The sequence below is a fragment of the Pipistrellus hanaki genome (genome assembly GCF_964339955.1).
Source record: "Pipistrellus hanaki genome assembly, chromosome: 14".
Lineage (NCBI taxonomy): Eukaryota > Metazoa > Chordata > Mammalia > Chiroptera > Vespertilionidae > Pipistrellus > Pipistrellus hanaki.
Window position 1 is genome coordinate 6,380,059 of NC_140516.1, and position 14,107 is coordinate 6,394,165.

General features: G+C 43.8%; 1 protein-coding gene across 3 annotated transcripts in view; it reads right to left on the minus strand.

Annotated features, from left to right (window-relative positions):
* CSGALNACT2 (chondroitin sulfate N-acetylgalactosaminyltransferase 2) overlaps positions 1 to 4,922 on the minus strand; it is a 33,140-nt gene extending 28,218 nt beyond the window's left edge. The window contains exon 1 of one of the 3 annotated variants that reach the window (XR_014796840.1): positions 4,773 to 4,904. The gene's annotated coding sequence lies outside the window, so the exon portion shown is untranslated. Of the gene's footprint in view, positions 1 to 4,183; positions 4,733 to 4,772 lie in introns of those variants that run through there. The other 2 variants (XM_084904773.1, XM_084904774.1) reach the window with 2 other exon arrangements.
* Between the last annotated feature and the right edge of the window lie 9,185 nt (positions 4,923 to 14,107).

Here is a 14,107-nt window from a genome sequence, read left to right on the forward strand (position 1 = left end):
AAAGTTTTAAAAAACTAAATTTATAGTTTTGAGTTTACTTTTTACACAACAAAAACAAAGTCACAAAATTATTTGGAAAAGATGAATACTGTCAGAAAACAAAAACAAAACAAACCAAAACATTATGAGGCATAAATATGTGTGAAGGAGGGAATTATATTTTATTTTTGAGTAATTTATGAATATTAAAAGTGATATATAGGTTATTTAACATGTCCATGAATCAATTGTAAATATTTAGAAATAAAAGTATGATTATCATAAGACAGCACCTCATTCAACAAATATTTTGAGTATCTATTGTGTGTCAAGCACTAAGTGGATATGTAATTTATTATAAGCAAAATTCCTGTATATACAGAGATCCAGTTTCTGTCCTCTGACCAAGGGTTAGCAAACATTTTAGGTAGAGTCAGACAGTAAACATCATACTTAGTTACCTCTGTCTTGTAGCACAAAAGCAGCCATAGATGATGTGTAAATAAATGAGCATAGTTATGGTCCAATGGACACTGAAACTTGTACTTCATATAATTTTCATGTCACTAAGTATTCTTCCTCTTTTTTTTTTTTTTTCTTCAAGCACTTATAATGTAAAAACTACTCATAGGTCACAAGTTATAATAAAATAAGTGGCCAGCTAGGTTTGGCAACCCATGCTCTAAAGTCTTACATTTTTTATACTTCCTCCAATATTTTATAGTTCCCCCAAATACATGTGATTAAAAGGTTACACATGATATAAGGCATACAATGAAACCTCTCCCTTCTAGCCCTGAACAGACAATCCCAGAGGCACAGATCTCCTCTTTCCAGTTTTTGAGTATCATTCCAAATCTATTGCCATGCTTACACATTTCAGTATAAATAGCCTTATATACACACGACTCTCCACACATATTATTCCATCTATAGAATGAATCCCTGGAGATGGAACAGCTGAGTTATATTTCCTTAAAGAGTTTATTCTAATATGTAATTAGTATCTAGAGCTTCTTCCTTGCTCATGATAAGCCTTACAAAATGCCTTTACCTATTTCCACCTTTCCAACCAACTTTAAAAAAATCAGGTTCAAAGGACTTGTATGCATGCATATAAGCACAACAAATGGACGCAAGACACTGGGGGGATGGGATGAGGGCATGTGACAGGGGGTAGAGATGGCTGGGGGAAGGTCAATGGGGGGTAAGAAGAAGATATATGTATTACTACATATAATACTTTAAACAATAAAAAAATATTTTAAAAAATCAGGTTGCGAATTATACTTATTATACCTACTCTATTTTATGAATCCTTCCTTAGTATTGCATTACATTTCTTAGCTATGGTTGTCAATACCTTAGAGATGAGAAATACGTTTTACTGTTTTCTTTGATCACTATTTCTTGAACTCTACCTCTTTTTTCTTAGATTATTTTTTATTTGATGTAAACATCCTGGGGTCTGTATAAAAATGATTTTGTTTCCACTCTGAATGATAATTTAGTTAGGGATAAGATTTAGAGTTCAAAATATGTCCCATGAGCACATTTTAGATAACTGCACCACTGTCATCTAACATTCTATGTCCAGATTAAAAGTCTAATTGCAAGTCTGATTTCCATTCCTTTATAGGAAACCATATGCTTCTCTTTGGAAGCTTATGAGATTGCATATTTATCTATGAAGTCCATAAATTTTATCAGAATGTATCAGTCTTTTCTATTCATAAATACTTCTACTCAGAGAAATTTTCTTGTTTTTTTCCCTTTGTTTCTTTTGACAATATTTTGGTTCCATCTATATATATAAAGGCCTAAGTGACCATTGAAACTGAACAGACAATCGGACAGACTGCGTGGGTGACCAGGCTGGCAGAGGGAGGGGTCAGTGAGGGGTGACCAAATAACCGAGCAGCAGGCTGTGTGGGGTGACCAGGCTGGCAGGGAGGTTAGTGAGGGGCGACCAAACGACTGAGTAGCAGGCTGCATGGGGCGACTAGGCCAGCAGGGCGGGGGGGGGGGGGGGGGGCGGGTAGAGAAGTTGGGGGTGACCAGACTGGCGGGGGGGGGGGGGGGGACATTTGGGGGCAATCAGGCCAGCATGGGGGGCAGTAAGAGGTGACCAGGCCAGCGGGTGTGTGTGTGTGGGGGAAGTTAGGGGCAACCACGCTGGTGGGGTTGGGGTGGGGGCAATTGGGGGTGACCAGGCAGGCAGGCAGGTGAGCAGTTAGAAGCCAGTGGTCCTGGATTGTGAGAGGGATGTCTGACTACTGGGTATAGGCCCAATCCTTGGGGCCTAAACCAGCAGTCGGACATCCCCTGAGAGATCCCGGATTGGAGAGGGTGCAGGCTGGGCTGAGGCCCTCCCTCCTTAGCAATGGCCTCTAGTTCTATTATAAAGTAGGAATGGGAAATCTGGCATTTATTGTGAGTTTCAAGGGGATGAGGTTGGGGGAAAGAAGCTGTTAAAACAGCCAGAAACCCTCAATTTGTGCCACATCTTTCCAAAAGCTTTCTGAAAAGGTATACTTCCCCCACTGCACAGAGGAAGAAATGGAGACTAGAGAAGGAAGGTTGATTTATATTTGTCAGTACTTTGTCTCCTGAATGATAGTGTCTTTCTGCTTGGCTTTGGCTGTCCAAGATTCTGCCTGGATACACCTACTCTCATGATCTCTATTTTCTTTGTGGTTATTTCTCCTCTTCAAATTTCTTTTACCTCCTGGAACTCTTAAGAAATGTAAAATGGCTCTTCTAGATCTCTTTTCTATGTTATGGCTATTTTTTCCTATTTTCTATGTTTTAATATTCAAGAACTGATTGCTTACTTTCAGGGCAGCTTGCATGTGTTCAAATGGCATGATATCCTTCTAAATCTAGCACACGAATATTTCTTTTAAAGTTTCTCTGTTTCTTACATAGACTCCATTGTTTCAGGACTAATTCTTATATTTGTTCAGCCTGAGGCATCTCTTCCATGTTACCGATTTCCCACAAATGCTTAATGATTTTTATTTTTGGTTCCCATGATAAATGTATCAATGTATCTTAGGAGCCTAGAAATCACTGTACTCTTGTGGTAAATTCACATTTCTAACTAACCCTATAATTCAATTATATATATTCTACCCATACTTGTGTAGGATGACAATTACAGTGTAATAAGTTCTTTGATGTGCAATCCCATGATTCTTCAATCCATTTTGAGTCACATCTTTCTGGTGTTTCATTTCCTCTAACAACCACCGATTTGAGCAACATAGTTCTTACCTAAGAGTTATACAACAAGCTTCAGGAACAGAGCATCACCAGCTCTAACAGACTTCTCCAACAGACAGTTACAGAAGCAGTGACAGCCTGGGAGAAGATCATCACAGATATGCAAGCCAAGGATTTAATAAAATAATATGAAGAGTCAATTAAGTTTTGAAATCATAATAGTTATGCTTCTTACCAATCTTTATTATAGAAGTTAAAATAAGAAATTCTACCTTTTTAAATAGGCTTCATGTTAAAGGTAATTTTCTGCCTATCTTATGATTCAGACATTTCACAGCTGACAGAAACACATACAGATGTTCACATTTACAAGAATGTCCACAGTAGTCTTCAAAACACATAATATACAAATATTGGAAACACAAATATAACATCAACAGAAGAGTAATCATATAATCACACAAACAAGTACTGCACAGCAAAAAAGAAAAAAAATGAACCAACGTTACACGAAACATCAGGAGTGAATCTCACAGTGATATATTATACAATTCCATTAACATGAAGCTCAAACTGGACAAAACTAATATATGAAGACAGAAATCCAAATGCTGGTTAGGGGGCAGGGGCATTACTGACTTGGAAGAAGCAGAGGAAAACTCCTGGGGTGATAGAAATGTTCTATATAAATGTAGGTATCACTTCATACAAGTTCATAAACACATAAAAATTCATCGAGCTGTACTATTAAGATGTATGCGCTTGATGACTTCATTTGTGTTTTACCTCAATAAAAAAAAAAAAAAGAGGTAAGAAAAAATGTAATTTCCAAACCGGTTGGAACTAAAACTGTGCTTATGGGTGTCAAAAATTCTCTGAGCCACAAATGCTGGAAATCCAACATCCCTTTTCCGTTGTTTTAGTCACAGGGTCATTTTAAACCAACAGTCTCACAGGGATAACACAAAATGAGCGTTACCTTCTGGGTCATAAAATACCGGGTTTCCCCGCTCCCCGCTCCAAAGCGCTCAGTACCGCACGCAAAGCACCGCCAATCCCCGGAGCGCGGACCAGCCCGGAGCTCCCCCGCAGCTGTCAGGCTCGCACCCAGAGCCCCGGACCCGCCGAAGGACAAAAGCCTGCGCTACACTCAGATTTCCATTCTGCCCGAACATCACCACGAATAACAGCAACGACTGCGCTTACAAATGCCTCCTCAGCAAGCTGCTCCGAACGGTGCGATTTTCAAGACGAGCTGACGCCGGAGGTCCCCTCCGGAGCGGCCCGGCCCCTCGTCCCCACCGCGGCGTGTGCGCCCGGAGGCGGCCGGCCGGAGGGAGCGCGGGCAAGAGGAGGGACAAAAATAAGCCGCTGGCGGCAGCGTTCTCCAAAGAAAAGCAACCGCTCGAGAATCCGCGCTCTTCCTGACGCCGGAGGAGACTTCGGAGGGCTCGTCCGCGACGCGGCCCCGGTGACCCGACCCGGACAGACTCGTAGCCCAGAGCCGCGCCCGGCGGAGCCGCAGGCGGGCCAGGCCGGGGCGGGGGTCGGGGGGACCGGGTACTCACCGCGCTCACCAGCCCCGCGCCGAGCAGCCGCCTCCTCCTTCCCCTCCACTCCTCCTCTCCCTCCTCCTCCTCCAGCTCCTCACAGCAGCCCGGAGGTGTTCTGCCGGCCCAGGGCCGCGCCGTGGCGCCCGCACCGCCACTTCCGGCAGCGCGAGGAAACCCGCCCCCGCCAGGAAGCCCCGCCCCACCATGAAGACCCGCCCACACCCGCGGTGACTCCGCCCCCCGTCGTTGCCCAGTGCCTGCAAACAAAGCTGGAAAACTGGCATACAGTTTAGGTTAATCGATTATCTGTTAAAAATTTGTGTGTGGTGTGTTTGTGCCTGTGTAAACCCAAAAATGATTTGTGGAGGCGAAGGGAGTGCCCGAAGCAGGAAACTGCTGTCGCCCCAGCAACGGTGGGCAGAGACTGGAGCACCCGCTCAGCCCCAGCCGTGGGCTCTGGAGAGAGAGGGACTCGCCCCAGCGGAGCGCTGCCCGGCCGGGAGTCCTGCCTGATGGGCACCGGGCTGACTGACAAGTCGCTGAGGTGTCTGAATGTTCGGGGAGCGGGGCTGTTCCCCAGGGAGGAAGCCCGGGGCTGCCAGTGCCCTTTAGGCTCTTCCCTCCACTTCTCCTCTTCTTCTTCCTCTTCCTCTTCCTCTTCCTCTTCCTCTTCCTCTTCCTCTTCCTCTTCCTCTTCCCCTTCCCCTTCCCCTTCCCCTTCCCCTTCTCCTTCTCCTTTTTTTTCTCCTTCTCCTTCTCCTTCTCCTCCTTCTCTTCTCCTTCTCCTCCTCCTCCTCCTCCTCCTCCTCCTCCTTCTCCTTTTTCTTCATTTTCTACATTAAAAAAATATATATATATTTTATTGATTTTTTTTTTACAGAGAGGAAGGGAGAGAGAGCTAGAAACATCGATGAGAGAGAAACATGGACCAGCTGCCTCCTGCACACACCCCACTGCGGATGTGCCCGCAACCAAGGTACATGCCCTTGACCAGAATCGAACCTGGGACCTTTCAGTCCGCAGGCTGACACTCTATCCACTTAGTCAAACCGGTTTCGGCCCTCCACTTCTTTGAACCAGGCTTTCCTTACATAAAATGAGGGAAACATTCTGGGAAGGCTTCTTGGTCTTACATTGTATGAGTTTAGTGAAGGAAAAAGAAAGGCCCTCCATTCCACTGCTGGTTCCAGGGGCATCCCCGTGGCATGCTTTCTGCCCAGAGCAGGCGAGGGGATGCCGGGCGTCAGCACCTTGCCTGTGTCTGGGTGGGCAGGCTGCTCTGAGAATGGCTCTGGGGTCTGCCTCGCACCACTCTGCTTTTCTTTTTTTAAAATAATTTTTTCTTTATTAAGGTATTACATATGTGTTCTTATTGCCCCATTGGCCCCCCACCCCTCCACTCATGCCCTCCCCCCTCCCCCCACTGGTGTCTGTGTCCATTGGTTAGGCTTATATACATGCCCACCCTCCCCTACCTTCCCTCTGAGGTTTGATAGTCAGATCGATGCTTCTCTGTCTCTGGATCTGTTTTTGTTCATTAGTTTATGTTGTTCATTATATCCTATACATGAGTGCGATCATGTGATATTTATCTTTCTCTGACTGGCTTATTTCACTTAGCATAATGCTCCCCAGGTCCATCTATGCTGTTGCAAATGGTAAGACTTCCTTCTTTTTTACTGCAGCACAGTGTTCCATTGTGTAGATGTACCACAGTTTTTTAACCCACTCATCTGCTGATGGGCACTTAAGCTGTTTCCAAATCTTAGCTATGGTGAATTGTGCCGCTACGAACATAGGGGTGCATATATCCTTTCTGATTGGTGTTTACGCTCTGCTTTTCTTACCAGGTTATCTTGGTAGGTTCTTTGGGCTTAGGCTCTCTAAGCCTATTTCCTCAGCAGTCCCATGAGGACAGAACAGTGGCATGTGCTTCCTAAGGTGGTTGTGAGGATGAAACACAGTTTTGTGTTTGGTGTTGGGTGCTGTGCCTAGCAGGCTGCAGGCTGCGGGAGCTCACTGTCATCATTACACGCCTAAGTCAGAGCAGGAGGCTAAGGTGACTTTGGGTGCATCCAGTAGGAGAGGGTTTGTTCCTAACTACCCTTCCCGCCAGAGAGTAAAGAATTCCTCTAGTCATGGATCCCCTAGGTCAGTGTTTTTCAACCTTTTTTGGGCAAAGGCACACTTGTTTCATGAAAAAAATCACGAGGCACACCACCATTAGAAAATGTTAAAAAATTTAACTCTGTGCCTATATTGACTATATATATAAAGTAATTCTCTTGAATAGGAATCAAATAAACACAAAGAAAGTATTTTATAATTACTTTATTATGAAATATTAAGTAAACAAAATAGTGAAAAATTATAAAATTCTTGTCTTGTCTGCACCTACGGCACACCAGGCAACATCTCGCGGCACACTAGTGTGCCGCGGAACAGCGGTTGAAAAACGCTGCCCTAGGTCTGTAAGCTCCTGAGGAGAAGGGCCATGTCTTTTTCATCTCCTAGGACTTTCTATGCACATGGTACGTGTCTGATACATATGAGTTGAATTGATTAAAATAAGAACATGCCAGAATCCCTCCCTTGTCTAGAATCTTTGCACTTGGCCAGCTACTCAAGCACACAGCATGCCTGATTAAATTGACCACCTGCCATAATGAAGCTTTCAGTCTTGTTTCTGGTTATTTTTCTGTACCAAGTTCAGCCTCGTGTGAGTCCCCGGGCATCTCAGCGGGGTAGTTACGGTCCTCAGTTTACAGTGGAGTTGGAACAGGAACACGGAGAGGCAGCTTCAGAGGCCCTCCCAGCACGGAGCCCGGCATGAAATGGAAACAGCAGGGTTCGTGCTGGTTGTCATTTCTTTCAAATTGTTATTTGAATCCTCCATTAAAGTTGTTTTCAAAATAACTGAGGTTCTATCAATGGATTTTAATTGTTAGCTTATTGTTATTTTGACTGCCAAATCAAATACAATGCATGTAGTTTGAATTTGGAGAGAAGATGATGCATAATTCAAATTTCATGGCAGACAATGAATGATATCCTGGGGCTTATAAATTAGTTCCCTTAGGGAAAATACTAAAGTACTACCCTATTTCCCCGAAAATCAGACAGTGTCTTATATTAATTTTTGCTCCCAAAGATGCGCTAGGTCTTATTTTCAGGGAATGTCTTATTTTTCCATGAAGAAGAATACGGTACACATTTATTGTTAAATGAAAATAAAGGAAATTTATTACCTGTATACAGTACGGTAGTACAGTAGTTGTCAACACAAACCAGAGCAAACTGTGAATCCTACAGTATCAAGAATTTACTCATTTATTCAATGACAATCATGTCATCATCTTCTGGAACATCATTATAACAATCCAATTCCTGAATTTCCTGGTGAATTTCTTGTGACTCCATTTCTTTCAGAATCAGTGGACCAAATCTCTCATGTTTAGCCGGGGGGGTGGGGTGGGGGGGTGGCTTATTTTCGGGGCAATGCCTTAAATTTCACTCAGAAGGAAACCTGTAAGTAGGTCTTATTTTCAGAGGATGTCTTATTTTCGGGGAAACACGGTATTATGGTATGATGAATATCAGAAGAATGTAGATTTTCTAACACACACACACACACACACACACACACACACACGCATTTCCTTTAATCTTAACAAAATAACGAGAGCTGGGACCGGTTTGGCTCAGTGGATAGAGCGTCGGCCTGCGGACTGAAAGGTCCCGGGTTCGATTCCAGTCAAGGGCATGTACCTTGGTTGCGGGCACATCCCCAGTAGGGGGTGTGCAAGAGGCAGCTGGTCGATATTTCTCTTTCATCGACGTTTCTAACTCTCTGTCCCTCTCAATTCCTCTCTGTGTAAAATCAATAAAATATATATTTTTTAAAAAAACAAAAAACAAAAAAAACAACAACAAAATAACGAGAAAGCTTCCCCACTCCCCTGGCCTGCCTTTGTGTCTCTGCCAAAGCAAGTGATGGGGGCTGACTCCATTGCTACAGCAAATCCGCTTTCACTTCAGTGATTTGCCTTCCTTTTCATAGTTTTCCTGGTGACTCCACCAAGACAGGGTCTGTACTACTTGTCAGGTGCAGTATACACACAGACCTCAAGGCCATGGTAAGTCAGAATTGAGTCTGACCTCACTCTCTTTGCATTGAATTGCTTGGCTATTTGTTCTCAGCTTTGTATTCATGTTTTGTTACCGATTCCCATTTGCTTGGCATCTTTGATGGAACCAGGCCATTCATTTCATTTTGCTGCCATTTTTGTTACTGTTTTGTGTGCTGTCTAAAAGTATTGTTTGTTATAAGGAGAATCATAGGATAGTTAGACCACAGGCATGGGCATCAGAACACTGTTGCCAAAGCTAGCCTCACAGACCTGTGAGTTTGGGATTCTCACCAGACCAGGACTGTGGTTGGCAAACTGCAGCTCCCGAGCCACATGGGGCTCTTTGGCCCCTTGAGTGTGGTTCTTCCACAAAATACCACGGCCTGGGCAAGTCTAGAAGAAGCTTAAGTTTAAAAAATTTGGCTCCCAAAAGAAATTTCAATGGTTGTACTGTTGATATTTGGCTCTGCTGACTAATGAGTTTGCCGACCACTGCCCTAGGACAAACTTTGCTGTGGAGTCACTGGTGAAACTGGATGAGGTTCTTCCATCTTGATTTTGTGTCCCGAGAGGTGAATAAGCACTCTGTTCCTACTCAGTTGCCAGTTCTCATGGTATCATCTAAATTTATATCCTCGCCTTCTCCAGGAAAAACTCCTGCTTCTTATATGTACTCTCTTTACCATTCCAATTTTTGTGCCTATTTCTCTAAATGTCATAACTTCACCAAGCATTTTGGGCCTTCAGTAGCCACTCTAAGGCTAAGGGACATTTAATTTGAACAAGTTGTTCATTTGAGAGATACATTAGAAAAGAAAGGGAATAAGATTTCCCAGACCTAATGGCAGCATTTTTGATTGATATTTGAAGGACTCTAAACAATATTCTGATTCAAAAATTGTATCACTAAAAGCTTCTTTGGCCAGCTAATGAGCAATCTGACATACTTAAGCAACAAGAAACTCATGCTCCCAGGAAAACACCCTCAGCTCGTCCTCTTGCCTTCCTATATATCCAGTTCCCCCTCTCTCCCTCATCCTTCTGATCTCTTTCCTATCACACCTCTATCCACTCCTCCCTCCTCTTGTCTACCCATACCTCTCCCCAACAACTGTCTAAGACTGCAATTCCCATTGGTCTCTGAATGCCTCTTCTTATGAACTAGGTAAGTAGGAAACTGTGGAATTTAAACCTTGGATTCAAACGGAATTAAGAGCTATAATTAAGGATTTCCTCAAACCCAGACAAGAATAGCAATTATTCATAGAATATTTAGAACATTGTGGAATGTTATGTGACCCAGTGCTATCTGACCTATATCTACTTGTACACAGATTGATTAAAACCCCAGGTTGCTAAATGGAACAGTTGGCTGGACTCACCTGGAAAGGGATTTACAGAATCCTTTCCACAATAAAGCAGTTTCACAAAAAGGGTCTCCTAAAAGCCATCCCTAAGACATCTCCAATAACAGCAGATGAACCACAGTGGAAACAGAAAAGAGGAATCTACAGGAGACTTTGGGATAGACTAGAAACTGCATTGTGTTCTTGCAGCCAATTCAATGCCAACAATAATCCCCAATTTGGGGTGCAGCGAGGAAGGAAACTTTATTCAGTGCAAAACATCTCAATTGTTATACAGCAAGCACTGCTGTAAAACTGCACAGCTGTGAGGCAGCCCTAGGGCCTGGGCAGTCTTGGGATCAGCTCTGCTCTGCTAAGACACCTTTGGTATTTCAGCTCAACCAGGTTAATGCAGTTGTCAGTCTTCCCTGGAGAGGGAAAGTGTGCTCCCAGAGCAGGACCTGGCTGATATAGACAGAAGTCCCCAGACCTTGCTCCTGATTGGTCTGTCCTCAGTTTGATTAGTCCAAAGGACACTTCCCTAATTGGTCAGAATAGAGCTTCTCAGATTGATCTGTAAAGATGTTGATGGGGTGGGAACTGGTTTGGCTCAGTGGATAGAGCATCGGCCTGCAGACTGAAAGGTCATAGGTTTGATTCCCGGTCAAGGTCATGCACTTTGGTTGTGAGCACATCCCTGGTAGGGTATGTGCAGGAGGCAGATGGTCGATGTTTCTCTCTCATCGATGTTTCTAACTCTCTATCCCTCTCTGTAAAAAAGAAATAAAATATATTAAGAAGAAAAAATAGATGCTGATGAGGTTCAGGGGGGTGGGGGAAGAGGTATAGCTGTGCAGCTCTGATTGGATGGGGAAAGCCTCAGTCCTATTGGTTGAAACGGGATTCCAGGAACTCCTTTGTAAGGGCTGGCTCAGCTGGCAGAAGCGCAGTGCAGGCAGGCTGTCCAGGCAGGCTTTTCTCTGAAGTGCAGTGTGAAAGACTTCTATATAGAAGTGGCTTCTAGGCTCTTGACTAAAATTTGAGACCAGTTAGCCACCAGGGGCCCTTCTTAGTAGGTATCTTCTTTCTCAGGACCCACAACTGCAACAGTATTTTGGAGTCTAAAAAGTTGCCCTTTCACCTCATTTGGTTAATGAAGTTACAACTGAAACTGCAGATCACATTCAAAAATGGAACTTAGAATGGGAATAGTGCCTTGACTGGAACTACAATACCTGGCAGATAATAGAGGCAATCTATTTTAAAGGGTTTTTAAACAAGACAGGACACAAAATAAACCTGTGGTCCTGCAGGCCAGCATACCACCTACTGACAAGGACACTTGAAAAAGAATACTGATGCCGGGACCGGTTTGGCTCAATGGATAGAGCGTCAGCTTGGGGACTGAAGGGCCCCGGGTTCGATTCCGGTCAGGGGCATGTGCCTTGGTTGCGGGCATATCCCCAGTAGGGGGTGTGCAGGAGGCAGCTGATCGATGACTCTCTCATTGATGTTTCGAACTCTCTATCTCCCTTCCACTCTGTACAAAATCAATAAAATATATTTAAAAAAAAAAAAAAAGAAAGAAAAAGAATACTGAGAAAAGGATGGTCTCATCTTATGAGACAAAGAAAAGCTCCTTAATTCAGATTTATGAGGGTGCTCCAAGGAAGAAAAAGTACTTGCTACCGGGCCATACCCTTACATACTCAAGGTGAACTAACTAGAAATGTAGATAGTGTGCTAGCTTCCGAGGGCTGCTGGAACAAATTACCACCAACTGAGCGGCATAAGACTACAGACACGTGTTTTCTCACAGTTCTTGAGGCTTGAAGTCCAACATCAAGGAGTCGGCAGGGCCACCCTCTCTGCAAAGGCCCTGGGGGATCCTGCCTCGCCTCTTCTAGCTTCTGGCGGTAGCCAGCAATCCTTGGTGTTCTCGGCTTGTAGATGCATCGCTCCCATCTCGACCCCCATCTTCACATGGCATTCTCCCCCGTGTTTTGTGTGTCCAGATTTCCCTCTTCTGCTGAGGAAACCACCCTAATCCAATATGACCTCATCTTAACTTGATTGCCTCTACAAAGGCCCTATTTCCAAATAAGGTCAAACTCACAGGTTTTGAGGGTGAGGACTGGAACATATCTTTTGTGGGGACACAGTTCTACCCACTGTATATGGCAACCCCACGCATTTCTGGTGGATACAAGTACTCCTCTTTCTGCATTAAACCCTGTCATCTTTGCTCAGCCTCCTTTTTGGAGTAAACGCAGAACAGACACAGGTGGCAAGCATTTCAGCTAACCCCCAGATACCCTCTATTTTCCTGCCCTTAACTATAAGCCTGGAGCCCTTGATTGCAAAACATTCCTTCCTGCTCTGTGACAGCCTCCTGCAAATTTAATAAGGAGAAACTTACTTTGCAATTTTATTTTTATTTAAAAAATTTTTTTTTAAAGAAGTATCTTATTTTTTATTTTTTTAAATATATTTTATTGATTTTTTACAGAGAGGAAGAGAGAGGGATAGAGAGAAACATCGATGAGAGAGAATCATTGACCAGCTGCCTCTTGCACACCCCTTACTCGGGATGCACCCGCAACCAAAGTACATGCCCTTGACGGGAATCGAACCCGGGACCTTTCAGTCCGCAGGCCGAAGCTCTATCCACTGAGCCAAACTAGTTTCAGCTTACTTTGCAATTTTAAATGAACACCAGAATATTTGGGACTATTTGTGATATTCCAAAGGATTCTTCTATTCACAAGCAAGTTGATTCTGCTCTGAATTTATCTTTGTTTCCTCCATTACATTATATGCATATCCTGGACAAGTATTTGACACTGTACCCGACGCAGAACCTGTTGAAATTCAGAAGGAGCCTACCTACCATTACCCATACTTCCCCAATATCCCTTGAAGCCAGCAGTAAAGGAAGGGATCACACCCATTGTATAAGCCTCAGATCCAATGTCTTGTCACGTACTGCCCTAACCCCTGTAATACACACATCCTGGCAGTAAAGAAACCAAGAGCACAGGGACATCCACTTGTTTAACGCTGAAGGGCCACCAACAAAATTGTTATTCCTCATTTCCTCAAACTCAGATACCATCCTGCAAGCCTCTACTGAAGGCACTTGCTGTAGTGAATCTTTTTTTTTTTTTTCCCAAGTGTGCTTATAGAACTAGGCAGTGTTCGTGTGTGTGTGTGTGTGTGTGTGTGTGTGTGTGGTAAAATACACAGAACATAACATTGATCACTTTAACCATTTTTAAGTTCCCAGTTCAGTGGGATTAGATACATTCACACTGATGTGCAACCAACACCAATATCCATTTTCAGAAAACTGCCAGCATCCCAACAGCAACCTGGTACCCGTGCAAGACTCACTTCCCACTTTCCCTTCCCCCAGGCCCTGGCAACCACCATTCAACTAATGTCTCTATGAATTTACTACTTTACCTACTTATGTAAGTGCACTCATATAGAATCTGACTTTGTGTGTCTGGTTTTTTTCACTCAGCATGTTCTCAAGGTTCTTCAGTGTTGTAGCATATGTCAGAATGTCACTCTTTTTTTTTTAAAAATATATTTTATTGATTTTTTACAGAAAGGGAGAGAGAGAGCTAGAAACGTTGATGAGAGAGAAACACCAACCAGCTGCCTCTTGCACACCCCCTACCGCGGATGTGCCCGCAACCAACGTACATGCCCCAGAGTGGAATCGAACCTGGGACCTTTCAGTCCACAGACCGACGCTCTACCACTGAGCCAAACCGGTTTCGGCAGAATGTCACTCTTTTTTAAGGCTGAATGACTGTTAGTAGCTTTTGGTTTTCATCATGGAGGACAGAAGTTGATTGAAAGTCCC